Here is a 26,503-nt window from a genome sequence, read left to right as displayed (position 1 = left end):
ACAGAGCAGGGACGATAGGGAGGTTGTGGCCCCACCCCGTCACACAGAGCCGCAGGGCGATCAGGGGGTTTGGGCGCTGCCCCCTGTCACGCTGATCCCGGTGCCGGGAGGCATATTACCCTTTTACTATATAGGATAGAGGCCTGGTGCATGGGTGGGGCTGGCTGGTTTGCCCTGAAAGGTGTCCTGGATCAGGGTGGGGGTCCCCACTGGGGTGCCTGGCCAGTCTGGGTGAGGGGCCCAGGGCTGTTTTCAGGCTGGCGGGTGACGGAAGCTCCCAACTGCTCCTTTTTTCTTTTTTATTCTGGGCTAGCTTTAGCTCTGAGGCTTGGCTCCAGCTCTGAGGCCTCAGCTGCTGAAAGCAGGTATCTGGTTTGTTTAGGTTCTATAATCGAAACTCTGTATCAACTCCAGCTCTGAGATCCCGGCTCGATGAAAGCAGGTTTCTGGGGTTTTGTTTAGCTTATATATTTGTTACAATGTTCAAACTGCAGGCTCAGAGGCCGGCAGCGGCAGGCGGGGAACATTGGAGTCCTCCGTCACTGAAGTAAGCAAGCCTCATGTTCACTTCAAGCTGCCTGGCTGCCGGCCGCCATCTTGGCTGGCAGTTAATTTGCATATCGCCCTGATTAGCCAATGGGAAGGGTAGCGGTCGTACGCCAATTACCATGTTTCTCTTTTATTAGATAGGACTAGGGGCCTGGTGCACAAAATTCATGCACGGGGGGGGGGGCGGGGGCCCTCAGCCCAGCCTGCCCCCTCTCTCATACTGGGAGCCCTCAGGGGATATCCTGACAGCTTAGGCCCACTCTCTGCTCCCCTAGGGGAGCAGGCCTAAGCCACAGTCTGGCCTCCCTTTGTGGGAGGCGACTGGGCTGGTCAGGGGAAGGCACCAGCCCCATCACCCCACTGCTGCAGCCACTACCAGTCACTGCAGCCACCAAGGTGTTTTCATCAACACGGACTCCAGTCCCTTTACCATGAAAAAATGACAACTATCTTTAGGCATTTTCAAGATGTGTCTTTCATAGGATATGACATTTATTATTATTTTTTTTAACGTCACCTGAGGATATGTTTCCATTGATTTTTAGAGAATGTGGAAGAGAAAAGGAAAGAGAGAAACATCAAAGTGAGAGGGACACTTTGACTGGTTGCCTCCTGCATGAGCCCTGACCAGGGCCCTGGCCAGCGAGGAGCCTGCAACCTAGGTACATGCCCTTAGTCAAAATTGAACCCAGACCGTGTGGTCGGCAGGCTGAGGCATTATCCACTGAGCCAAACCTGCTAGGGCAGGATATGACATTTCTTAACCCTCCAGCAGTGGACCTTCGTTTTTTTTTCCAGGAGTGTGGTGGAAAAACCCTACATCACCTTCTTGGATTCTTATTATCCAAGTTACTAAGAATATTACCAGTGGATACAGGGAGCTTAGTCAATGAGCGGTCAGTAAAGGTGTTTCCTCTGTAGTTCACACCAATCCCCTGGATCCGCCCCTGTCCAGACCTCAGGCCTCTGGCCCGGCGTTAAGCCTGGGCAGGGGACCCCCAGCCTGCTCCCATTGCTGGCTCCACCCCTGCCCAGGCCAGAGGGGCATTAGGCCTGGCAGGGGACCTCCAGCCTGCTCCAATCGCAAGCTCCGCCCCTGCCCAGGCCTCAGGCCTCTGGCCGGGGCGTTAGGCCTGGGAAGGGGACCCCCAGCCCACTCTGATCACCGACTCCGGCTCCACCCCTGCCCAGACCTCAAGCCTCTGGCCGAGCCTTAGGCTTAGGCAGGGGCCCCCTCAGCTCTGATTGCAGGCTCAGGCCCTACCCAGGAGCCCCCTGGCTCAGGCCCTTCCTAGGCTGCTCAGGGCCCACACGGGCCTTCCTCGGAGTGACCTGGGTGCCCTACGATGTTTCTGGGACCCAGGCCACTGGTGCTTAGTATGCAAATTAACCGCCATCTTAGTTGGTTTAATTTGCATATTTGCTCCTGATTGGCTGATGGGCGTGGTCAATTTGCATGTTTCTCTTTTATTAGATTAGACTAGACTAGAGGCCTGGTGCACAAAATTTGTGCACTGGAGCGGCAAGGGGGGGGCGGATCCCTCTTGCATTCCGGGACCCCTCGCTCCTTACTGCCTGCCTGCTTGCTGCTCCTTAGCACTGCTGTGGAGGCAGGAGAGGTGCCTGCCACCACTGCTCTGCTCGCCAGCCATGAGCCTGGCTTCTGGGTGAGTGGCACCGCCCCCTCTCCGCCTGATAGTTTCTCCTCTAATACTGGTGGAGCCTTTCTATGTGATGCCACTACACTTTCCAATTTCATACAGCACTTTCCAAACTGCACTAGAATGAATTGTTTGCATACTCATCTCTAAACATATTCTTTGAGGCCCTGGCTAAGTAGCTCAGTTGGTTAGAGCAGCAGTCGCCAACTTTTCGGACCTCACGGACTACTAGCAGACCACTGGTTGGTGACCACTGCTCCAAAGGTTTCCTTAAACCAGCGGTTGCCAACCTTTCAGACCTGGTTGGCGACCGCCAAGGTTGCAGGTTCAATCGCTGGTCAGGGCACATACAAGAATCAACCAAGAATGAATGCATAGTAAGTGGAACATCAAATCGGTGCTCTCTCTGTCTCTCTCTCAAAACCAATAAAAGCATATCCTTAGCTCTGGCCGGTTTTGCTCATTGGTTAGAGTGTCAGGCCGAAGGGTCACAGGTTTGATTCCCAGTCAAGGGCGCATACCTTGGTTGCAGGCTTGGTCCCTGGCCCCGGTCAGGGTGAATGTGGGAGGCAACCAATCAATGTGTCTCTTTCATATTGATGTTTCCTCTCTCTTTCCCTCTCTATTTCACTCCCCCTCCTCGCCTCCCTCCCTTCTACTCTCTCTAAAAATCAATGGGAAATTATCCTCAGTAAGGATTTTTTTTAACGTGTATGTCTTATCTATTTTTTAAAATGTAGATCCCTGAAGAATTCAAACCTCTACCTGATAATTTGAGTCTCAAAATGAATTTGAAAATAATGAATATGGTTTATCTGTACATATTCTTTTAGAATGATTTCTTTCTCCTATCCCTGGACTGATTACAGTTCCTACTTCTTTAAATTAAATACATTTTATCTCCAAAGATCTAATATTCTAAGATAATTTTATCCTAAAATCTAAACGTCTGAATGTTTCAGAAAACATTCATTTATCATAATCTTCCATTCTGAATTCTGCTTAGTCATCTTTAGCGGGAATCTATACATATAAAAGGCTAAGTGACCAACCGTTCACCTATCCGACCGACCAATACATATGACGTGCAATGACAATTTAAAAACAAACATTGACTTGCGTATGCGCGATACATATAAATCTCTCACTATTGCCAATCACACACATGTTTTAATTTTATAATACTCTAAAAGCCTGGCACACAAAATTCATGCATGGGTATGGTCCCTAGGCCTGGTCTGCGATCAGAGCCATCTTCCCTGGCTGCCCATAGGCAGCCCTAACCCCTGCTGCCACCACCCCCCAGGTCCCCATTTTCCATTGGGTGATGGGAGCCTGCTGGCTGGGGGGAGTAACCAAAAGTTCAGCCATTCCCACCTGCTCGCTGGACCTGCCCCTGCTGCGGGTTGCCCTGTGTGTGTGGGGCAACTGGTGGGGTGGAGGCCTTGGCCTGGCACCACCTGCATCCCCCACCATCCACTCCTGGTTCCATTTGCCATCAGGCAATAGGAGCCTGCTGGCTAAGAAAAGGGACCAAGAGGTAGTCAGTGTGCCTCATAGTGACTGGTTGAACAGTTGTTCTGGTCATTCTGCCATTAGGGTCAATTTGCATATTACCTTTTTATTATATAGGATGTTATATATACTATTTTGACATGTAATTTTTTGCAGTAATGTAATAACCACATGAATCTTTTTTCTAAGTAATTTCCTTTCAATGTGCACGAATTTGTGCAATGGGCCACTAGTCCTATCTAATAAAAGACAAACATGGTAATTAACCGTACCTCAGACACGCTTTCCATTGGCTAATCAGGGCAATATGCAAATTAACTGCCAACCAAGATGGCGGTCGGCAGCCACACAGCTGAAGCTAACATGAGGCTTGGTTGCCCTGGCGATGGAGGAAGCCAAGGTTCCCCGCCTGCTGTGGCCCAGCTCTGAGCTCCGGATGCAACAATGTTGCAATTATAGAAGCTAAACAAACCCCAAGATACCTGCTTTCAGCCAGCTGGCCTCGGAGCTGGAGCCGCAACACAGTTTCAATTACAGAAGGTAAATAAATCCCAGAATTAAAAAAGAAAAAGAAAAAAGGAGAGACTGGGAGCTTCAGTTGCAGGCTTGGCCTGCCTGAAAACGGCCCTCAGCCCCTCATCCAGGCTGGCCAGGCATCCCAATGGGGACCCCCACCCTGAAGGGGCTGTGGGCAGCCTGAAAAGAGCCATCAGCCCCTCATCCAGGCTGGCCAGGCACCCCAGTGGGGACCCCCACCCTAAATGGGATGCGGGCAGCCTGAAAACAGCCATCAGCCCCTCACCCAGGCTGGCCAGTCACCCAAGTGGGACCCCCACCCTGATCCACGACACCCTTCAGGGCAAATCAGCTGGCCCCCACCCGTGCACCAGGCTTCTATCCTATATAGTAAAAGGGTAATATGCAAACTGACCCTAACAGCAGAAAGACTGGGAATGACTGGTCACTATGACACACACTGACCACCAGGGGGCAGATGCTCAATGCAGGAGGAGCTGCCCTCTGGTGGTCATTGTGCTCCCACAAGGGGTAGCTCTGCTCAGCCACAAGCCAGGCTGACGGCTGCCAGTACAGCGGTGGTGGTGGGAGCCTCTCCTGCCCACTCAGCAGCACTAAGGATTTCCGACTGCAGCTTAGGTCTGCTCCCCGCTGGCAAGTGGACATCCCCCGAGGGCTGCCGGGCTGCCAGAGGAATGTCTGATTGCCAGCTTAGGCCCAATCCCCTGGGGAGCAGGCTTCAGCCAGCAGATGGTCATCCCTTGAGGGGTCCCAGACTGTGAGAGGGCACAGGCCGGGCTGAGGGACCCTCCCGCCTCCCTGAGTGCACAAATTTTTGTGCACCAGGCCTCTAGTCTATACTAATAATAGAGGAATATGCAAATTGTCTAGGATGCCGTCACATAACGAACAATCAGGATGGGGGCGGGGGCAGGGGCAGGGCTGCAGTGGAGAGTTCTCAGCAGGCCTGCGCCGGGTGTCCGAAGGGCATGGAGAGGAAGGGAGAGCAGATAGGCAGTTAGGGTGATCAGACCAGGAGAGGAGAGCAGATAGGCAATTAGGGCGATCAGACCAGGAGGGGAGAGCAGATAGGCAGTTAGGGAAATCAGGCCAGGAGGAGAGAGCAGTTAGGGCCATCAGGCTGGCAGGCAGGTGAGCGGTTAGGAGCCAGTGGTTCCGGATTGTGAGAGGGATCCCCAGATTGGAGAAGGTGCAGGCCGAGCTAAGGTACCCCCTCCCCCCAATGCACAAATTTCATGCACCAGGAATCTAGTATATAATTATATACATAATTTAATGCTTATTTTCTACAGTTAAAGAAAGTGTTATTAGTAACAAATGAATATTTTTTATTCCTGAAGAGGTTCAACATTATTAGGAGAGGAGAAAATATTACAACTACTTATGATTCATAAGGAAGGTGATTAAAGAAACTGAGTTAAAGGTATATCAGTGATTTAGAACTATTTTCAATTGTTAAAAAATTATTGTTTCACATTATTCTAATTATTTTCTTAAAAGTCTTTTCCTTACCTCAGAGATGTACTAGAGATAAAACTGTGCTTCCAATTTTCTCCAAGCAGCTTTGACCTATGCTTCCATCTCATGAATTCCAAGACAGTATTAAACTGATGCATATTTTCATAAATCTGTTTAGGAAAAAAGAACTTATTTCAGACTGAAAAAACTTTTATTTGTCAAAACGACACACAGAAACAATACCAAAAATTCATCATGTGTAAAACTATATACTTTTGATGTAAATTCAATGAAAAGTTTGACAGTATTTAGAAACTTATCACTTTACCATTTCCCAACCTCTACCCAAAGAAGTGTCCCATTTTGAGTATTTTTATCTTTAAATAGACCCTGGCCAGATGGTTGGAGTGTTGTTCAGTACACCAAAAGGTCTTGGGTTCGATCCCTGGCGGGCGAGAACCAGGAGGCAACCGATAAATGCTTCTCTCACATCAATGTTTCTCATTCTCTCCTCCCCCCGCACGCCTCTAAAATCAATAAAAATATATCCTTGAGTGAAGATTTAAAAGAACCATGTGTATTTAAAACAAAAAAAGTAATAGTTCCATGGAAAAAATTACTCACATGTAAAATTTCTGAAGTGGCTCAGGCCTTTAAAAAAAAAATCATCTCAAATTGAAAAAACAGAAACAGCTAGAAGCAGCACCAACATTTATAATTCTACAACATCCAGATTCCTCCCTAGACAAAAAAATATTTAAACACCTAGCTAGTACCCCTATTTTTTCACTGTTTTTCTTTTAACCCTCACCCAAGGGTATTTTTTCCATTGATTTCTAGAGAGAGTGGAAGAGAGGGAGGAGGGGAAGAAAGAGAGAGACACATCGATTGGTTGCCTCCTGAACGCACCCCTACCAGGGCTGGGGAACCTGCAACCAAGGTACATGACCTTCAGTCCTGTGGGCCTATGTTCTAACCACTAAGCACCCAGCCAGGGCCCTATTTTCACTCTTTATCACAAAGTTTCAGTAAACACTTTTTTCATTTCTGTCAAACTTCCACCTAGAATATTAGGAATTGTGAGGGTTAAGAATTAATTGCACAGCGTGTCTAAATCATGGGATAGGTTTCAACTACGTGACTACCCTTCTGCATTAGTACACCCCTGCATTGAGAGACAATATTCATAAATCTAAACAATGGAAACAAAAATGTTAAAGATAGGTGTGCTGTTTCCTAAGAGGTCTTAAAAATAGTTCCTTCAAATGTGTCTTTTAACTAAAACTTCAAACAGCAAATGCTGTTTCATATTTAAAAAGTGAAAAGTTTACACTGTATGATCATTATCTATGCCCCCCCATTGCAAGGTCAAAGTGCCCTTGTCTTCCAGTCCATTTAGAAGTATCATGTATGTCACACTGAGCTTTGGTAAGTAGTCTTACCAATAATGACTAAATTCATGTAAATGGGCAATCTGAACCTGTCTCCATATCAGATAACAGCCTTTCTTACAGTCAAGCGTCGCCCCTCAGCAGGAAGGCTGCTGCAGTGCTGTGCAAATCTTACCTGTGGACAGACTCCAGGGAAAGCAATCAGGAATGCTTTGCCTGCGTTCAGGAGCCTTAACAGTCTTCTCAATGCACTAGTTAGCTACAACTTAACCAGGTCCGTAACATTTTTCTGGGTAAGACTCCAACCATCACTCAGAAAAATGACCCAGGGCTGGAATGGAGACTTGGTGTTAAGGTCTTTTAAATTATTTTTTTTCTGAGACATTCAGTCTTAAAATGTTCCCTTATACTAAAAATAAATAAATACATTGTGTTTCCATTTTAGAAATGGCATAAAGATTTTCCTCCAAACTCATTCTTTGCTAACAACTCCATTCTTCCCTAAGAGTGTGTATGGAAAAAGAGAGTGGAGCAGATGAACCTATTCTCATAAAGGTTAAAACAGTCCATTAAAGTGACTATGTTTAAAAATATATGGACTGATTCTAATTCCACCAGATATTTCCAATGGCTCAAATAATAAATAAAATGAACATGCAAACCACTTACCAATCACTGTTTATTACAGCACTATTTATTACAACACAGTTTCCTTGGTGTGGAAAAAAAAGTTTCAAGCTTTAGGCTAAAAAGTCTATAATAAAGGGAAATATACTGTCTTCAAAGTCCAAGATCCTGAATCATCTATCCTCCCTCCATTCTCTTACATGTACAAATCTATGACAAAACATAAACTTCAGAAAACTTTTCCTAAGGGTTGTTTCAGACCAGCTAAGTCACAATGGACTTCTTTACTAAGAGGTAAATAAAGGCAATTAAAATGACAGAGTGTGCTTCACAGAAGGTACAGATCTGCAAATCCCTTTTTGCAAACCAGAAATTCTGTGACTGAAGAAAAGCTTTCCCTACTTTGCAGTACAGTGCTACAGTCCTATAAACCGAGGTGTAAACACGCACATGTGCAGAAATGAGATTTACATGGGCAAAATGTCCCCAACAACTTTTTTTTAAAAAATATATTTTATTGATTTTTTACAGAGAGGAAGGGAGAGAGATAGAGAGTTAGAAACATCGATGAGAGAGAAACATCGACCAGCTGCCTCCTGCACATCCCCCACTGGGGATATGCCCGCAACCCAGGTACATGCCCCCGACCGGAATCGAACCCGGGACCCTTCAGTCCGCAGGCCGACGCTCTATCCACTGAGCCAAACCGGTCTCGGCTGTCCCCAACAACTTTAATCACTTAGCTTTCAAGGTAATTTACCACAAGCTTTCAGCATGATGAACTTGTGTTCAACCACCCTAAGACATCCAGTCAAGACTGAACACTAAAGCTAGTATAAGTAATATAATTTTCATCGAAGATTTAATGTCTAAAATTTCAAGCCTGTAAGTTCTAGGGAACACATTAAGGAAAAGGTAATTCTTTTAAAAATACATCAGAGCTTCTTAATGACTCAGAATTCATAAAAATTAAACCTTTCCAAATATATAGTCTAATATTTTGTAATACAAACCTAACATTAGAATTTTTACTCCGTGAACATCTACAAACAAATAGGGAAAGTTCATTTTAACCCACACTGCCTTTACAAAATATCTTCTTTTGCCATCAAAATGTACACATCCTTTTTGGTTCTCCAAATTATTAAAGTGATTAAATCTTAAACCACTGAGGTGATTTAAAAATCACCTCACAAGTGCTTTAAAGAGCCCATCAGTGACAAACATCAATTGTAGAGAGTATAGCTATCTTTGGCTCTGAAGTGTTACAACATCACCCATTAACTTCTATATTAACAAGATTTACTTTCTAGAAAATAATAGCATAACTATGCTTTTGATAAATATACTAAGTCTAAGAAAGCTTTAAGATGATTTTTGATTTTGTACTAGATGTCAAAAAATAGATTTCTTAGTATTCACAAAATCAGTAATATTGACTATACATTTTTCCTTCCACCACTACAAATCCCATCTGCCTCATCTTCATTTTCCTTCTCTTAGCACCCATAAGAAGCACCCCACACTTACTGTACAAATACTGTTTTAAACACTACAGCTGCATTTATAGAACCATTAAAAAAAAAAATAAGAACTGGCCCTGGCCAGCTAGCTCCGTTGGTTAGTGCATTGTCCTGATACACCAAGGTTGTGGGTTCAATCCCAGATCAGGGCACATACAAGAATCATCAATGAATGCATAAATAAATAAGTGGAACATAAAACCCCTCCCTCGCCCCCCCTCCGCCCCCTCTTTCTTTCATTCTCCAAAAAAAAAAAAAAAAAAGCAATCAATAAAAATAAGAACCAAATTACCAAATAATATCTTACAAAACATTTCAGTTGGCTTTTAAACTAAAGGTATTACTGTTAAAACCTTTGGTACATTAAATGGAAAATTAAAACATTATGCTTCAGAAACACATAGTACAGTTTTAGATGTAAGTAACTTGAATAATTTCATTTAGGTTAATTTATCATGCACTTCTTTCTTTGTAAAGATTTTTAATTGATTTTTAGAGAGGGAGAAAGAGAAAAACATCAAGAGCGAGAAACATGGATTGACCGCCTCCTGCATGCCCCTAGGGCAGTGGTTGGCAAACCGCGGCTGGCGAGCCACATGCAGCTCTTTGGCCTCTTGAGTGTGGCTCTTCCACAAAATACCGGCTCTTCCACAAAATACCAACTTCTGCGCATGGGCCACAAAGTTTCAATCGCACTGTACATGCACACCCGCACATAGTATTTTGTGGAAGAGCCACGGCCCTAGGGGGATCAAGCCCACAATCCCCAGCATGTGCCCGATAAGGAACTGGCAACTTTTCAGTACACGGGATGACACTCAACCAACCAAGCTACACTAGCCAGGGCTCTCATGCACTTCTATAATAAAGCATGTGACCACATAACACAGAAGGGAAGGTCAACTTAAGAACAACTGTGTTTGAAATATTCCAAAAGATTCTTTTATTAATTAAATATAAGCTTGAGTTTGAAACTCAAGATTTTTCTCATAAAACCAAAGATATAAACAATGGTATTAAACCCATAATACAAATTAACTTTAGTGCACAATTCTATCAAAACACTCTTCTGTTAAGCATATTTCCAAACAATACTGTAAGTTTCTTACTGCTGTATCCTAGAATCTAACACAGTAGATGACACAGAGGATTTCAACAATACTCGCAGATCTGTACTGAATAACAACAACTCAATTATGTGAAACCGAGTAGTCTAGAAAACCTTACCTATCTGAACTATAGCAGAGAACCAAAAAGCAAAGCAAGCGGAAAAAGCTTCTTCCAAAAAAGAGGTAAGAAAAAATTGCTAACACTGAGGTTATAACACTCTGGTCTAAGTCAGTTGTGGCACCTTCCATTCCCCTTGCCAATGAGCGGTTTAGCAATACACATCTTATGCAATTCTGGCCAATAAGACAAGAAACTTAAGTTTGCTGGGAGCTTCTGGGAAAGGTTTTCCTGGCTGATGAAAAAAAAGACACCCAGATGAAAACATCCATTTTTTTCTGAGCAACTGTGGGTTTGAATTTGTCAAGCAGAACTATGACAGCTATCTTAGGGACCATGAGGAAGGAAGCAGCCTCGGAGGCCAACCCAGCAGACACAGGGGCAGCACTGAGAGATGGAAAGAATCAGGTCCTTAGTGATGTTCTTATGCTCAGACAGAGTAATCCTTGAACCATTTTATTAACTTGTAATACTATATTGTATTAATTATATTAATTATGTTAATTATATTAATTATATTATATTGTACTATACTATACTATACTATACTATACTATACTATACTATACTATACTATAGGCCTGTTGCACGAAAAGATTCGTGCAATAGGCTTTCCCTTCCCCTGGCTGCCGGCACCGGTTTTCTTCCGGCACCCGGGACCCAGGCCTTCGCTCCGGCCAGAGCCGCCTTCAACCTTCGCTGCCCCGCCCGGCCGCCCTGGGTCGGGTCGCACACTGGATGCCCGATGGCAGCCAGGCAGGCCAGCCAATGGCTGCTGCACCGCCCAGCCACCCCGGGTCAGGTCGCACATGAGAGCCTGCCGCCCCAGGTCGCAGATAGCAGGCCCGGATGGCGGCAGGGCAGGCGGGATGGCGCTGTCCCGCCCCACCGCCCTGGGTGGCAAATAGCAGGCCCAGATGGCGGGGGGGGGGGGGGGGGGGGGGCGGCGGGATGGTGCTGTCCCACCCTGTCTGCAGTATGCAAATTAGCCACCATCTTTGTTGGTGGTTAATTTGCTTATCGTGCTGAGTAGCCAATGGGAGGCGTAGCAAAGGTACGGTCAATTACCATGTTTGTCTATTATTAGATAGGATTATATTAACTATATTATACTAGAGGCCGAGTGCACAAAATTTGTGCATGGATAGGGTCCCTAGGCCTGGCCAGCGATCAGGGTCGATTTGCCTGGCTGGCAGGCCCCCACTGACACCCGACTTGGCCGGCCTGGCACCACCTGCTTGCCAGCCCCGACCCCCACCGCCACTGCTGCGGGTTGCCTCCCTCTGTGGGGCGACCAGCAGAGCGATTGGAGGGGGGGGCGCTCGCACCCACCTTGGCTGGCCTGGGACCTGTAGGCTGGGGGCAGCTCCTGCGTTGAGAGTCTGCCCCCTGGTGGTCAGTGAGCATCATAGCTACTGGTCATTCAGCTGGTCATTCCATGGTTCGGTCGATTTGCATATTAGGCTTTTATTATATAGGATTATATCCTTCACTGTTTAAATAGTTTTCAATTATCAATAGTGACCCCACGGATGTAGTTAAGCACAAATACACCATTTATTTTCATGAACTCAACTGCTATTTAAACAATGACTACTCCCCTAAATTTGTATCTCAATCCAGATCCTTCTTTTGAACTAGATACATATTTTCAAACTACCAAACAGTTATATTAAATATATTTTTTCCAGTAGCACATCAAGACAACAGGATTAATATAAAAGCCATCACAAAAAGTGTTTATGCCTCTGTATTCCGTTTTCTAATGGCAGTACCATCTACCCAACTGTCAAAGTTTGAAATCTTGGGATCACTAGCCCTACCTCTACCTTTGTCTGCTTTACTAAATGTTGCTTATTCTAATTCTGATCTGCCTTTAAAACCTGTCTCCCTTATCTCTATACACATGTAGTGCGGACACTCATCTGCATGCAGCCTGCCTCCACTCTTATCACCTTCACTGTACCAGTGTTTCTAAAATACAACTGTGCCTCATGAAAAAAATTATACACATAATAAGTCGTTAGGGAAATACACATTAAAACTATAATGATACCACTACCTACCCATCAGAATGGTCAAAATAAAAAAGACAATACCAAATGGCGGAGAGGATGTGGAGAAACGAGCTCTCACACACTGCTGTGAAATGATGCCTTCACTTTAGATAACAGTTTGACAATTTCTTAAAAAGTAAAATATAAACAAACCATATGATCACAAATTCCCTCTATAATAACCCTAGAGAAATAAAAATATGTATATATACAAAGACTTCTTTACAAACATTCTCAACATTATTCATAAGAGTCCCAACTGGACACAATCCAAAACAAAGTGAGGCATAATCACACAGTGGAATACTATCAGGTAATAAAAAGGAACAAAATACCGATACATGCTATAACATAAACGCACCCTAAAAATATGCTAAGTAAAAAAAAGATAGACGCAAAATATTACGTTATAGTTATTACAGCAGGTGCTCTAATTAACACCATTTCGTTATAATGTTGATGAGATGCCACAGGAACCTAATTCTTGTTTATATCAATTAGTCTACAGTAAAATTGGTTTCATTATACCTATAGACTTGTAATGACATTAAGTGAGAACTGACTGTAAATGAAATGTTCAGAGAAGAGCAAATTTAGAGAGAAAGAAATCAAAGCAGTGGTTGTCTAGAATAAGGTGAGAAGTGGGAAATTTTGGACAGTGATCAAAATATCGCAAAATATTCACAGAACAACTTTAAGAATTTACTAAAAATAAAAAAATACAGGTTAAAATTTTAATGATTTTCACACATGTACAAAATGCAGTCCAAATTCTTTAGGAGGGCATTCATAGATTGCTGCTTTTAATCTATTTAATTTATTTTCTGCTTCAATCTCTGCCCAAAAGCCTCCCGCTGGCCATATGAAACTATTTCCTATTTCTTAAACATGCCAGGCTATTTCAAGTTTCTACCTTTCTTCAAACTCGCCTAATTAAAAAGTCAAACTGTTCTTATGCCAAATGAACTTCACTTGTGTTTCAAGCACAGTCCAGTGACCAGCATATAAAAGGCAATCTATATATTTTCAAATAAGTGATTAAGAATGACAGTGTAGAGAAAAATCCTAAAATAGGTAAAATGGGCTCTGTACCACAAAGACATGTGTATAAGGATGTTATATAAGAATGAAAAATAGGGAGTCACTAATGTCACCTAAATGTTTATTAGTGTAGGATCAGTTAACAATCACACTGAAAACCATACAGTCATTAGAAAGAATAAGATATACCTTATTTATCTGTACTGACATAGAGGGATATCCCAAATACCCTTAAGTTTAAAAGAAGTTTAAAATAAGTCACACTGAGGGGGTTAACTTGACACGCAGGCAGACAGGGCAGGGGTCCAGTGGAAAACAAAGGTGGGTGGAACATAGGCAGGGGCAGACATGGCAGTCTGAGCAGCCTAATCACAGAAACCAACCAAGCAGAAATAATAAAATGTTTTTGGACTTAAAGCAGGAGGCATGGGAAACCAAGGGAGTGCCTACAGCAACAAGGTGTACAAACGCATAGAAACAGAAAGTTCAGCATAGGAACTGAGAAAGAACACATAGAAACAGGGAAAGTTCAGGTCTGCTGCTAGGTAAGAACAACTGAGAGAATCAATCAGGTGATGACAAGAATCCTATCTAATAAAAGAGAAACATGGTAATTGGTGTACGATCGCAACCCTTCCTTGGCTAAACAGGAGATATGCAAATTAACTGCCAGCCAAGATGGCTGCCGGCAGCCAGGCAGCTGGAAGCGAACATGAGGCTTACCTGCTTCAGTGACGGAGGACTCCAACGGTCCCCGCCTGCCGCTGCTGGCCTCTGAGCTACAACTCTAAGCAACTATGTTACAAATATAGAAGCTAAACAAAACCCCAGAAACCTGCTTTAGTCGCCGGGCTTCCGACAGAGGGATCACAACATTGTTTCAAATACAGAAGGTAAACAAAGGCCAGAAACCTGCTTTCAGCAGCAGAGGCCTAAGAGCTGGAGCCTCAGAGCTAAAGCTGGCCCAGAATAAAAGAAAAAAGAAAAAAAGGAGCGGTTGGGAGCTTCAGTCACTCGCCAGCCTGAAAACAGACCTCAGCCACTCACCCAGACTGGCCAGGCACCCCAGTGGGGACCCCCACCCTGAAGGGTGTGTGACCAGTTGCAAACAGCCATCATCCCCTCACCCAGGCTGGCCAGGCACCGCAGTGGGGACCCCCACCCTGATCCAGGACACCCTTCAGGGCAAACCAGCCAGCCCCCAACCTTCAGAGCAAACCAGCCGTGCACCAGGCCTCTATCCTATATAGTAAAAGGGTAATATGCCTCCCAGCACTGGGATCAGCGGAGCCACGAGGCCTCCCGGCACCGGGATCAGTGTGACAGGGGGCAGCGCCAAAACACCCTGATCAGCCCTACTCTGTGTGTGACAGGGTGCGGCACCCCAACCCCCTCCCTCCACGGGCTCTGCTCTGTGTGTGACAGGGTAGAGGCATAACCTCCCCATCGGGCCTGCCCTGAGTGTGAGAGTGGCGGCGCCCCAACCCCCTGATCGGCCCTGCTCTGTGGGTGATAGAGGGCGATGCCCCAACCGCCCCCCATGGGCCCAGCTCAGTGTGTGACAGGGTAGAGCCATAACCTTCCCATTGGCCCTGACCTGAGTGTGACAGGGTGCGGCGCCCCAACACCCTGATCCGCCCTGCTCTGTGTGTGCAGGGGGCGATGCCCCAACTCCTCTATGGGCCCTGCTCTGTGCGTGACAGGGGGGAGCTCCCCAACCCCGATAGGCCCTGCTCTGTGCGCGACAGGGGGGAGCTCCCCAACCCCCTGATGGGCCCTGCTCTGTGCGTGACAGGGTATGGAGCCCCAACCCCCCTGATGGGCCCTGCTGTGAGTGACAGGGGGTGGCGCCGCAACCTCCCCATCGACCCTGCCTTGAGTGTGACAGGGGGCGGTGCCCCAACCCCCCAATCAGTCCTACCCTGAGCGTGACTGAGGGTGGCATCGCAACCTCCCGATCCGCCCTGCTCTGTGCATGACACGGGGCGGCGCCCCAACTCCCCAATCGTCCCTGTTCTGAGCCCGACCAGGGGCTGCACCTAGGGATTAGGCCTGCCCTCTGCCACCCGGGAGCAGGCCTAAGCCAGCAGATCGTTATCTCCCGAGGGGTCCCAGACTGCGAGAGGGCACAGGCCGGGCTGAGGGACACCCCTCCCCCCCGAGTGCACAAATTTTTGTGCACCGGGCCTCTAGTCCCATCCAATAAAAGAGAAACATGTTAATTAGCGTAACACCACTACCCTTCCCATTGGCTAATCAGGGCGATATGCAAATAAACTGCCAGCCAAGATGGCGGCCGGCAGCCAGGAAGCTGGAAGCGAACATGAGGCTTGCTTGCTTCAGTGATGGAGGGCTCCAAAGTTCCCTGCCTGCCTTGCCGGCCTCTGAGCTTGCAGTTTGAAACATTGTAACAAATATATTAGCTAAAAAAATCCCAGAAACCTGCTTTCAGTGAGTCGGGATCTCAGAGCTGAAGTTATACATTGTTTCGATTATAGAACACAAACAAACCAGATACCTGCTTTCAGCAGCAGAGGCCTCAGAGCTGGAGTCAGAGCTAAAGCTGGCCCAGAATAAAAAAAAAAGAAAAAAAAAGGAGAAGTTGGGAGCTTCAGTCACTCGCCAGCCTGAAAACAGCCCTGAGCCCCTCACCCAGACTGGCCAGGCACCCCAGTGGGACCCCCACCCTGAAGGGTGTGTGACCAGCTGAAAACATCCATCATCCCCTCACCCAGGCTGGCCAGGCACCCCAGTGGGGACCTACATCCTGATCCAGGACACCCTTCAGGGCAAACTAGCCAGCCCCACCCATGCACCAGGCCTCTATCCTATACAGTAAAAGGGTAATATGCCTCCCAGCACTGGGATCTGCGGAGCTGCGAGGCCTCCCAGCACCGGGATCAGCGGAGCCGCGAGGCCTCCCAGCACCGGGATCAGTGGAGCCGAGAGGCCTCCCGGCACCGGGATCAGCGTGACAGGGTGCAGCGCCCAAACCCCCTGATCACCCTGCGGCTCTATGTGTGACAGGGGGCAGGGCCACAACCTTCCTATCCGCCCTGCTCTGTTCATGACACGGGAAGGCGTCCCAACCTCCTGATCAGCCCTGCTCTGTGCCTGATACGGGGGAGCTCCCCAACCCCCTGATCAGCCCTACTCTGTGTGTGACAGGGTGCGGCGCCCCAACCCCCCCCCCCGCCCCCATGGGCCCTGCTCTGTGTGTGACAGGGTAGAGCCACAACCTCCCCATCGGCCCTGCCCTGAGTGTGAGAGTGGCGGCGCCCCAACCCCCTGATCGGCCCTGCTCTGTGGGTGATAGAGGGTGGCGCCCCAACCCCCCTCCCCCCCACAGGCCCTGCTCTGTGTGTGATGGAGTAGAGCCATAACCTCCCCATTGGCCCTGCCCTGAGTGTGACAGTGGCGGCGCCGCAACCCCCTGATCCACCCTGCTCTGTGCATGACAGGGGGTGGTGCCCCAACTCCCCAATTGGCCCTGCTCTGAGCCCGACCAGGGGCTGCACCTAGGGATTGGGCCTGCCCTCTGCCACCCTGGAGCAGGCCTAAGCCCGCAGGGCGTTATCTCCCGAGGGGTTCCAGACTGGGAGAGGACACAGGCCAGGCTGAGGGACCCCCCCTTCCTCCCCGAGTGCACAAATTTTGTGCACCGGGCCTCTATTCCTATATAATAATAGGCTAATATGCAAATAAACCAAACGGTGGAATGACCAGATGCTACGACATGCACTGACCACCCAGGAGCAGACGCTCAATGCAGGAGCTGCCTCCTGATGGTTAGTGTCCTCCCACAGGGGGAGCACCACGCAGCCAGAAGCCAGGCTCACAGCAGGCAAGCACAGCGGTGGAGGCAGGAGAGCTAAGGATGTCTGACTGACCGCTAAGCCATCAGTTGGACACCCCCCGAGGGGTACCGGACTGCAAGAGGGCACAGGCCAAACTGAGGGAACCTCCCCCGTCCCCGCCCCCTGAGCACACAAATTTCGTGCACCGGGCCTCTAGTAGATATAGAAGCAGGCTTGTAGCAAATATATACCCCTGAACTACAAGGCTTTAGGGGGCAGCCTATTATTGGGCCCCTCTCCCCTTGAGGGGAGTCTGAATCTGCTTGTAATAAATTTTCCATTCTCTTGCTTAAATCTTCTGGTCTGTGGAGCTCATTCTTTGGCATCGCGAGACAAAAACCTCAGCTCACCGTTCCAATTATCAAATCCTCCATTATTAAAAGAAAATTTGTACACATACAAGAAGTGTTGTGTGTGAGTAACATATGTGAGGAAGTTGAAGGGCTAAAAGGATACACACAAATTGTTCTGAGGGTAGGCAAAAAAGTGGGAACAACCTAAATGTCCCTCAACTGATGAATCGTGGTACATCCAACCAATGGAATATCACTCAGCCAAAAAAATAAATGAAGCCATAAAAAGAATCAATTCTGATACAACATGGATGAAATTTGAAAATATTAAGCTAAGTGAAAGAAGCCAGATGCAAAAGGCCACATATTAAATGATCCCATTGACATGAAATACTCAGAATATGTAATTCCACAGACAGAAAATGGATTAATGGTTATCTGGGACTGTGGGTAGAGAGTGGTAATGGAAAAAAACACTCAAGGAGTAACCCATAAAGAGGGAAAAAAAGTAAATTAGACTTCCATCAAAATTCAAAATGTTTGCTCTTTAAAAGACCCTGTAAAGAAGATGAAAAAACAAGGTACAGACTGCGAAAACATATTTGCAACCATATGTTTGACAAAAGACTCATCTAGAAAATACAAGAAATCTTAGAACTCAAAATTTTTTTAAAATCACATAGAAAATGTACAAAGAATATGAAGAGCTCTTTCAGTGAAGAAAATATTTGGATGACAAATAAGCACATGAAAATATATGGCCAACAACATTAGCCATCAGGGAAACGCAAATGAAGACCATGCTGAGATATCCCTACCTACCTATGGGACAGCTAAAATAAAAAGTGACAATTCCCAGTTTTGGCAAGAATGAGAAGATAACAAATCTCTCACACAGCTTGTGAGAATGTAAAATAGCACGCCCATTTTGGAAAATGGTTTGGAAGTTTCTTTAAAAACTAAATATACATCCCAACCAGTGTGGCTCAATGGTTGAGCATCGACCTATAAACCAGGAGGTCAGGGTTTGATTCCCATCAGGGCACATGCCCGGGTTGCAAGCTCAATCCCAAATCTGGGATTTGTAGGACTAGCCAATGATTCTCTCTCATCATTGATGTTTCTCTCTCTCTCTCTCTCTCTCTCTCTCTCTCTCTCTCTCTCTCTCCCCCTCTCCCCTCCCCCCTTCCTCTCTGAAATCAATTTAAAAAAATTTAAACAATGTGTATTTAAACAAACAAGCAAGCAAAACTAAATATACACTTATAGGTTACCAACTATACTCGCGGGTCTCTGTTTCAAAGAACTGAACATGATTATTCACAGCAGCTTTATTTTTTTAACTAGAGGCCCGGTGCACAAAATTCATACACGGGGGGTAGGGGAGGTCCCTCAGCCCAAACTGCACCCTCTCCAATCCAGGACATCCCTCTTGCAATGCGGAACTGCTGGCTCCTAACCGCTCCCCTGCCTGCCTGCCTGATTGCCCCAAACGCCTCTGCCTGCCTGCCTGATTGCCCCTAACTGTTCCCCTACCAGGCCAATAGCCCCTAACTGCTCCCCTGCTAGCCTGATCGCCCTAACTGCCTCTGCCTCACGCGAGACCCAGGATTCCCTCCTCCAGCTGGTCACATGCACCTGGGACCCAGGATTCCCTCCCTCTGGCTGGCCACAGGCACCCCGGACCCAGGCCAGCTTTGCCCGGGGCCGGCCGCAGCCGCAGGGGACCGTGGGCGGGTGGCTTTGCCAGGGCCGCAGGCGCCTGAGACTGCAGGGCAGGTGGCTTGTCCCTCTCCCGGGCCACAGCCTGGCTGGTCCCCATTCCTCTCTCGTGAGCTCATTTGTGCCTGGCTGGTCCCCATTCCTCTCTCCACAGTGTTGAGTGTCTGAGCTGTCAGAGCGTGATGGCATGAGGGTGTGATGACCATTTGCATATTAGCTCTTTATTATATAGGATAGCCCCAAACTGGAAAAAACAAAATGTCCTTCAAAGGTAAACGGTTGGCCTGCCCAGCGTGGCTCAGTGGTTGAGTGTCAATCTGTGAACCAGGAGGCCACAATTCAATTCCTGGTCAGGGCACATGCCCAGGTTACAGGCTAGATCTCCAGTGAGTGGCATGTAGGAGGTAGCCAATCAATGATTCTCTCTGATTATTGATGTTTCTATCTCTCTCCCTTTCCCTTCCTCTCTAAAATCAATTAAAATATATTTTGCAACTTTTCTGTTGAATGGTAAAACAAGCTGTGGTAGGTCCATATTATGGAGTCCTACTCAGCAATAAAAAGGAATGAACTATTGAGTCACACAACTTAGATGAATCTCAAAGAATCAGGCGGAGTGAAAAGAGATCATATACTATAAGATCCTATTTACAAAACACTCTCAAAATGACAAAACCATAGAGCTAGAAAAGAGACTAATGGCTGCCCCAGGGGGCAAGGTGTATGGTAGCACAGGGAGATCTCTGTGGGAATGGAATGTGTTTCTTAATTCTGTGATTACACAAATCTACATATATGTTTAAATGGTACAGAATCACACACACAAAATGTGTCAATTACAATTTCAGGTTTGATATTGTACCATGTGTAGCATGACATAACCACTGGGGGGAGGGGAAGGGTAATAGGGATCTCTACTTACTATTTTTGTAATTTCCTATGAATGTATAGTTATTTCAAAATTTTAAATTTTACAAATTCTACTTTCTAAAAATGTTTTATATCTCTGCTTTAAATTGGATTTCAAACAGCAAAATAACTGTTCAAAGGCTACTCAAGAAATATTATTCTTTTCAAATCAGCTAAGAAACATCAGTGGTTTCTAGTATCCTATGGGAATAAAGAGTCCCCACAATAGAGGTCCTAAAGAAACCAGCAGTTCCTAGATGAAGTTTTGGGCCTTCGAGTCCCTCTGTCTCCCTCTCCTCTGGCTGGGAAGTGCCGAGCTGTCTACATCTACAGAAGCAAATGCAGTGAGTTTCAGGCAGCCACCTGCAGCAGAAAGAACCCCTAAATAATCATCCTGCTAAGGAAGCATGAAAACCACTTCTATGTTTTCATTTTTTTTCTAGAATTTATTAACAGTATAATAAATACAGTAATGATCACAGGGAGATATTTAAATTATTTGATACATCTCCTTTCCATTTCCAAGTAAGTCCAATTCAGTTAGTAGAGAAATTTATATTACTCATTTCTTTTTCCTGTAGATTTTTGAGAAATTATGAATAGATTATTTGTTTCATTAGTTAATACAGCCGTGGGCAAACTACGGCCCGCGGGCCGAATCCGGCCCGTTTGAAATGAATAAAACAACAAAAAAAAAAAAAAAAAAAAGACTGTACCCTTTTATGTAATGATGTTTACTTTGAATTTATATTAGTTCACACAAACACTCCACCCATGCTTTTGTTCCGGCCGTCCGGTCCAGTTTAAGAACCCACTGTGGCCCTCCAGTCAAAAAGTTTGCCCACCCCTGATAAGTAAAAGCAGCATGGAACAAATTCCTTTGACTAGTTTTATTACATATAAATAGTAAAATTTTTATTATCAGGAATAGTCAGGAAATGATTCTAAATTGCTTAGGTTTCACCAATTCTTCTCAAATGTGTATTGCTACACTTTCTCAAAAGAAGTATAAAGATTATTTAGAATTAACAATATGAACACCAATGACAGAGTTACGCTACAACAAATACAGTGAAATCGTCAGGGACTATTAAAACGAAGTGCTGTTTGCTCCAGTTCTAAAATGGCCCCAGAAGCATGCTGTGTTTATTGATTTATCCATGTCTGCTAATAAAAACAGCACTCCCCACACTTTTCATTTGTACCATCCCAGAGAACCAGAAAACTAGTAGCGCTGTGGTTCAGGGCCTATTTTTTAAAAAAGAAAAGGCTGTATATGATAGCCTGAGACTGAGGGTATAAAAACTGAAAACATTGCACTGGCCAGTGTGCCTCAGTGGTTGGAGTGTGGTCCCGGGCTCTGAAAGGTTGAGTTCGATTCCTGGTGAGGGTAGATACAGGATGTCTCTCTCTCTCTCTCTCTCTCTCTCTCTCTCTCTCTTTCTCTCCCCTCCCTTCCAGCCTCTCTCTCTCAAAGCAATAAAAACATTTCCACAATCAAAAAAATTATGAAAACTGAACTGATCTTCCATTATGACCCAGTAATTTTTATGGTGTAATGAGATGTTTTTTAAAAATTTGTTTAATTCTCAAGGGTATGTGTTTTGTTTGTTTTGTTTTAATAATGTTAGAAAGGGAGGAAAGGAAAGGGAAAGAGAGAGAAACATCCCAAATAAACTCTGGCCAGAAATCGAACCAGCAACCTTTCAGTACACAGTACAATGTTCCAACCAACTGACCCACTCAGCCAGGGCAATAGTAATTCTTTTTTTTTTTTTAATTAAATCTTTATTGTTCAGATTATTACATTTGTTCCTCTTTTCTCCCCCCATAACTCCCCTCCTCCCAGTTCCCGCCCCATTCTCCACCCTCACTCCCCACCCACTGTCCTCATGCATAGGTGCACGATTTTTGTCCAGTCTCTTCCCGCATCTCCCACACCCCTTTCCCCCCCAAGAATAGTCAGTCCATTCCCTTTCTATGTCCCTGATTCTATTATGATCACCAGATTATTTATTCACTTGATTCTTAGATTCACTTGTTGATAGATGCATATTTGTTGTTCATAATTTGTATCTTTACCATTTTCTTACTCTTCCTCTTCTTAAAGGATACCTTTCAGCATTTCATGTAATACTGGTTTGGTGGTGATGAACTCCTTTAGCTTTTCCTTATCTGTGAAGCTCTTTATCTGACCTTCACTTCTGAATGATAGCTTTGCTGGATAAAGGAATCTTGGTTGTAGGTTCTTGGCATTCATCACTTTGAATATTGAATATTTCTTGCCACTCCCTTCTGGACTGCAAAGTTTCTGTTGAGAAATCAGCTGACAGTCATATGGGTATTCCCTTGTAGGTAACTGGGTTTCTTTCTCTTGCTGCTTTTAGGATTCTCTCTTTGTCTTTTGCTCTTGGCATTTTAATTATGATGTGTCTTGGTGTGGTCCTCTTTGGATTCCTTTTGTGTGGGGTTCTCTGTGCTTCCTGGACTTGTAAGTCTATTTCTTTCACCAGATGGGGGAAGTTTTCTGTCATTATTTCTTCAAATAGGTTTTCAATATCTTGCTCTCTCTCATCTTCTGGCACCCCTATAATTCTGATGTTGGTACGTTTCAAGCTGTCCCAGAGGCTCCTTACACTATCCTCGCATTTTTGGATTCTTTTTTCATTTTGCTTTTCCAGTTGGGTGTTTTTTGCTTCTTGGCGTTTCGAATCTTTGACTTGATTCTTGCGCTCCTCTGGTCTGCTGTTGGGTGTCTATATAATATTCTTTATTTCAGTCAGTGTATGCTTAATTTCTAGTTGGTTCTTTATCACAACATCGAGGGTCTCATTAGATTTCTTGAGGATCTCACTACATTTATCGGCGGTCTCACCAGTCTTTTCGAGGGCCTTACTAAGTTTATCGGCAGCTTCTAGACAGTTCTTGAGAGACCTTAAAAGTGTGGTTTTGAGCTCTATATCTTCCATTTCTGACATTTGCGTCCTGTTTCTTTGTCTCCGCATTTTTTTATCTTTTCTTGGTGCACCCCCTAGTGGTCTTTGTGCACAGTCTTGTTGTAGTTAAGCCTTGATTGTCGGCAATACCAGGGGTGATTTGACCTCCAGGCTAACTGGCTATGAGAGTCAGCTGTGTCTGCAGTGGGAGAGCTTCTGTGCTGGATCTCTAGGGCGGTGCTAATCTAGCGTTTGCCTGAGGCTATCTGGCAAATGGCTCAGCGCAGGGCTTGGGTGGGGCGGGTCCCTGGGGATCTACAAGGCGGGCGGAGCAAGGAGTTATGGCTGCTCTCAGTTCCGTCCCTAGGGGCTCTGCCTCTCAGAGTCCCAGCAACCGCTGCAAACCTCGGAGAGAAAGCTGCCTTCGAGTTCCGACCGAAGCCAGACAGTCCCGCTTCTCCCGTTTGAGTCTGGGTCCCCAGAGACTCGCCCGTATCTGGAGCTCAGAGTCTGAAACTCCCTCCCTATTGAAAACAACAACCGTGCCCTCGCCGCCAGCCTGCTTCGCACGGGCACTCTGCACCTGAGTATTTCACTTCAGCACTGCGCCTCCTCTGAGTCTGGGTATGATATTCTCTTTCCTCCTAGTTGTAGAATTTCCACTCAGCCAGCCTTCCTGTGGTTCTGGATGATGTCCGTTCTGTCCTTTAGTTATATCTCTGAAGTGGTGGTTCGAGGCAGCAATCTCCGGCGTTAACCTATGCCGCCATCTTGGTTTCCCTCCAATAGTAATTCTTAAAAGACTACTCAAGAAGGGAAAAATGAGACACTTGAATGAGTCAACCCAGAAAAACAAAACAAAAATTGTGTGGAGCTAAAAACTGTAAACACATCTCAAATGCCTATTCAACATTTCTAACAAGATGCTAAAACTCAACATACCTAAAAAAGCACCTCATTGTTTTGTTTTCCATCCTCTCACAAACCTAATCCTCTTGAAGTTTTTGTTATTTATTTTTTATTTAAATTCTTTATTGTTTAAAGTATTACATAAGTCTCCTTTTCCCCCCATTGACCTCTCCCCAGCCGCCCCCACCCCCCACCCCAGCACATGCCCTCACCCGCTCCCCCTGTGTCCACTGGTTATGCTCATATGCATGCATACAAGTCCTGTGGTTGATCTCTTACCTTCCCTCATAGGTTAGACAGTCTGCTCAATGCATCTATGACTCTGGTTTTATTTTTGTTCATCCATTTATGTTGTTCATTATATTCTACAAATGAGTGAGATCATGTGATATTTATCTTTCTCTGACTGGCTTATTTCGCTTAGCATAATGCTCTCCAGGTCCATCCATGCTGTTGCAAATGGTAAGAAATCCTTCTTTTTTACAGCAGCGTAGTACTCCACTGTGTAAGTGTACCACCGTTTTTTAATCCACTCATCTGCTGATGGGTAATTAGGCTGTTTACAAATCTTAGCTATTGTAACTTGTACTGCTATGAACATAGGAGTGTATATATCCTTTCTGATTGGTGTTTCAGTTTTCTTGGGATATATTCCTAGAAGTGGGATCACTGGGTCAAATGGGAGTTCCATTTTTAATTTTTTGAGGAAACGTCATACTGTCTTCCACAGTGGCTGCACCAGTCTGCCATTTCCACCAGCAGTGCAAGAGGGTTCCTTTTTCTCTGCATCCTCGTCAGCACTTGTCAGTGAGTGTATGCTTAATTTCTGACTGGTTCTTTTCCATTTTTTTGGCATTCTCATTAAGATCCCTGAAGGTTTCACTAAGTTCCTCGGAGGTTTGTAGAAGATTCTTGAGTAACCTTATAACTGTGGTTTTGAACTCTATATCCAGTAGTTTTCTTTCCTCCATTTCTTTCATTTGTGACATCTTTCTTTCTCTCCGGATTTTGGCTGCTGCCCTATGTTGATAGAGTGGCTTTGTGTGCTAGGTGTCCTAATTTTGTATCCTGCTACACTGCCGAATTCATTAGTTCTAGTAGTTTTTTTATGGAGTCTTTAGGGTTTTCTATGTACAATATCATGTCATCTGTGAATAATGACAATTTTACTTCTTCTTTTCCAATTTGGATGCCTTTTATTTCTTCTTGTTGTCTGATCACTATGGCTAGCACTTTGAGTACTATGTCAAACAGGAGTGGTGAAAGTGAGTATCCTTGTCTTGTTTCTGTTCTTAGGGGAAATGGTTTTAGTTTTTGCCATGGAGTATGACCTCTTAAAGTTTTTATTTGACTTAATATACAACTTGTTTGCAATAAAATTTTTTCCATTACCTGGTAAAGTTGACAGTGTATATATCCAAAGAGCCAAAAATTCTAGCTATAGGTATATAAACAAGGGAACATTTTGCAGACATCTATCAGAAAGCATAATCAAGAATATTTACATCATCATTTTCATAATAGCAAAAACTAGAGGAAACTCAATTGTCTACCCAACAACAGTAAATTGTAGTATATTCATATAATGAAATTAGAACAGAGCAGTGAAAATAAATGTACCTCAGATAAATATGTCAACATAAATGAAATCTCAGAATCAGTGTTGGACAAAAGAAAATAAATATCAAGCCCAAAAAGAACCATGTATGCAGTATGGTTTTATTCATATAAACCTCAAAAACAGGAATCAGTAAAATTGTATATTAAAAGGAAAATATAAAAGTGGAAAAACTTAAGGAAAAGTAATGGAAAAACTTGTCCTGAGGTCTGGAGGGTTCAAAGATGCCACTACATTCCTGAGACAGAAGGTGGAGACAGACACATCCATTTATTATTTTTCTGTAAAATGTATATCTACATTATACCCTTGTATGTAGGGTAGATTTTAGAATAAACTTTTATTGTAATCATTTAATATGGTTAAATGCTAGTATTTTCTAAATCTGGGCATCAGGCACACAGATGTCTATGTGTACACCACTTCCTATATTTTTGAAATCTACCGTGAACTTAATTTTTAAAAAATTAACAGTAAAGCACTACAAGTATTTTGAAATCTAAAGATAAAATATCATAAGTCTTTATAGCAACAAGTCAAAACAAATACTAAGCTATTATAAAATGAAAAAATTTACTTCACCTCCTAATATAATGTAATGGAAAATACACAATGCAATCTACATAGTATTCATTCAAAAAAATTTTAACTTCAATCTAGTCATGAAATTAAA

The 26,503-nt window shown here is 44.8% G+C and overlaps 1 protein-coding gene across 1 annotated transcript in view; it reads right to left on the bottom strand.

Annotated features, from left to right (window-relative positions):
• The window catches only part of BMPR1A (bone morphogenetic protein receptor type 1A), a 177,363-nt gene that overhangs the window by 78,575 nt on the left and 72,285 nt on the right, over positions 1-26,503 (bottom strand). The window contains exon 2 of the mRNA XM_081104823.1: positions 5,775-5,890. The gene's annotated coding sequence lies outside the window, so the exon portion shown is untranslated. The remainder of the gene's footprint in view (positions 1-5,774; positions 5,891-26,503) is intronic.

The sequence above is a fragment of the Myotis nattereri genome (assembly GCF_964212035.1).
Source record: "Myotis nattereri genome assembly, chromosome: 13".
Classification (NCBI taxonomy): domain Eukaryota; kingdom Metazoa; phylum Chordata; class Mammalia; order Chiroptera; family Vespertilionidae; genus Myotis; species Myotis nattereri.
The sequence above is the reverse complement of the archived record's forward strand: the minus strand, read 5'-3'. Positions and strand labels throughout refer to the sequence as shown.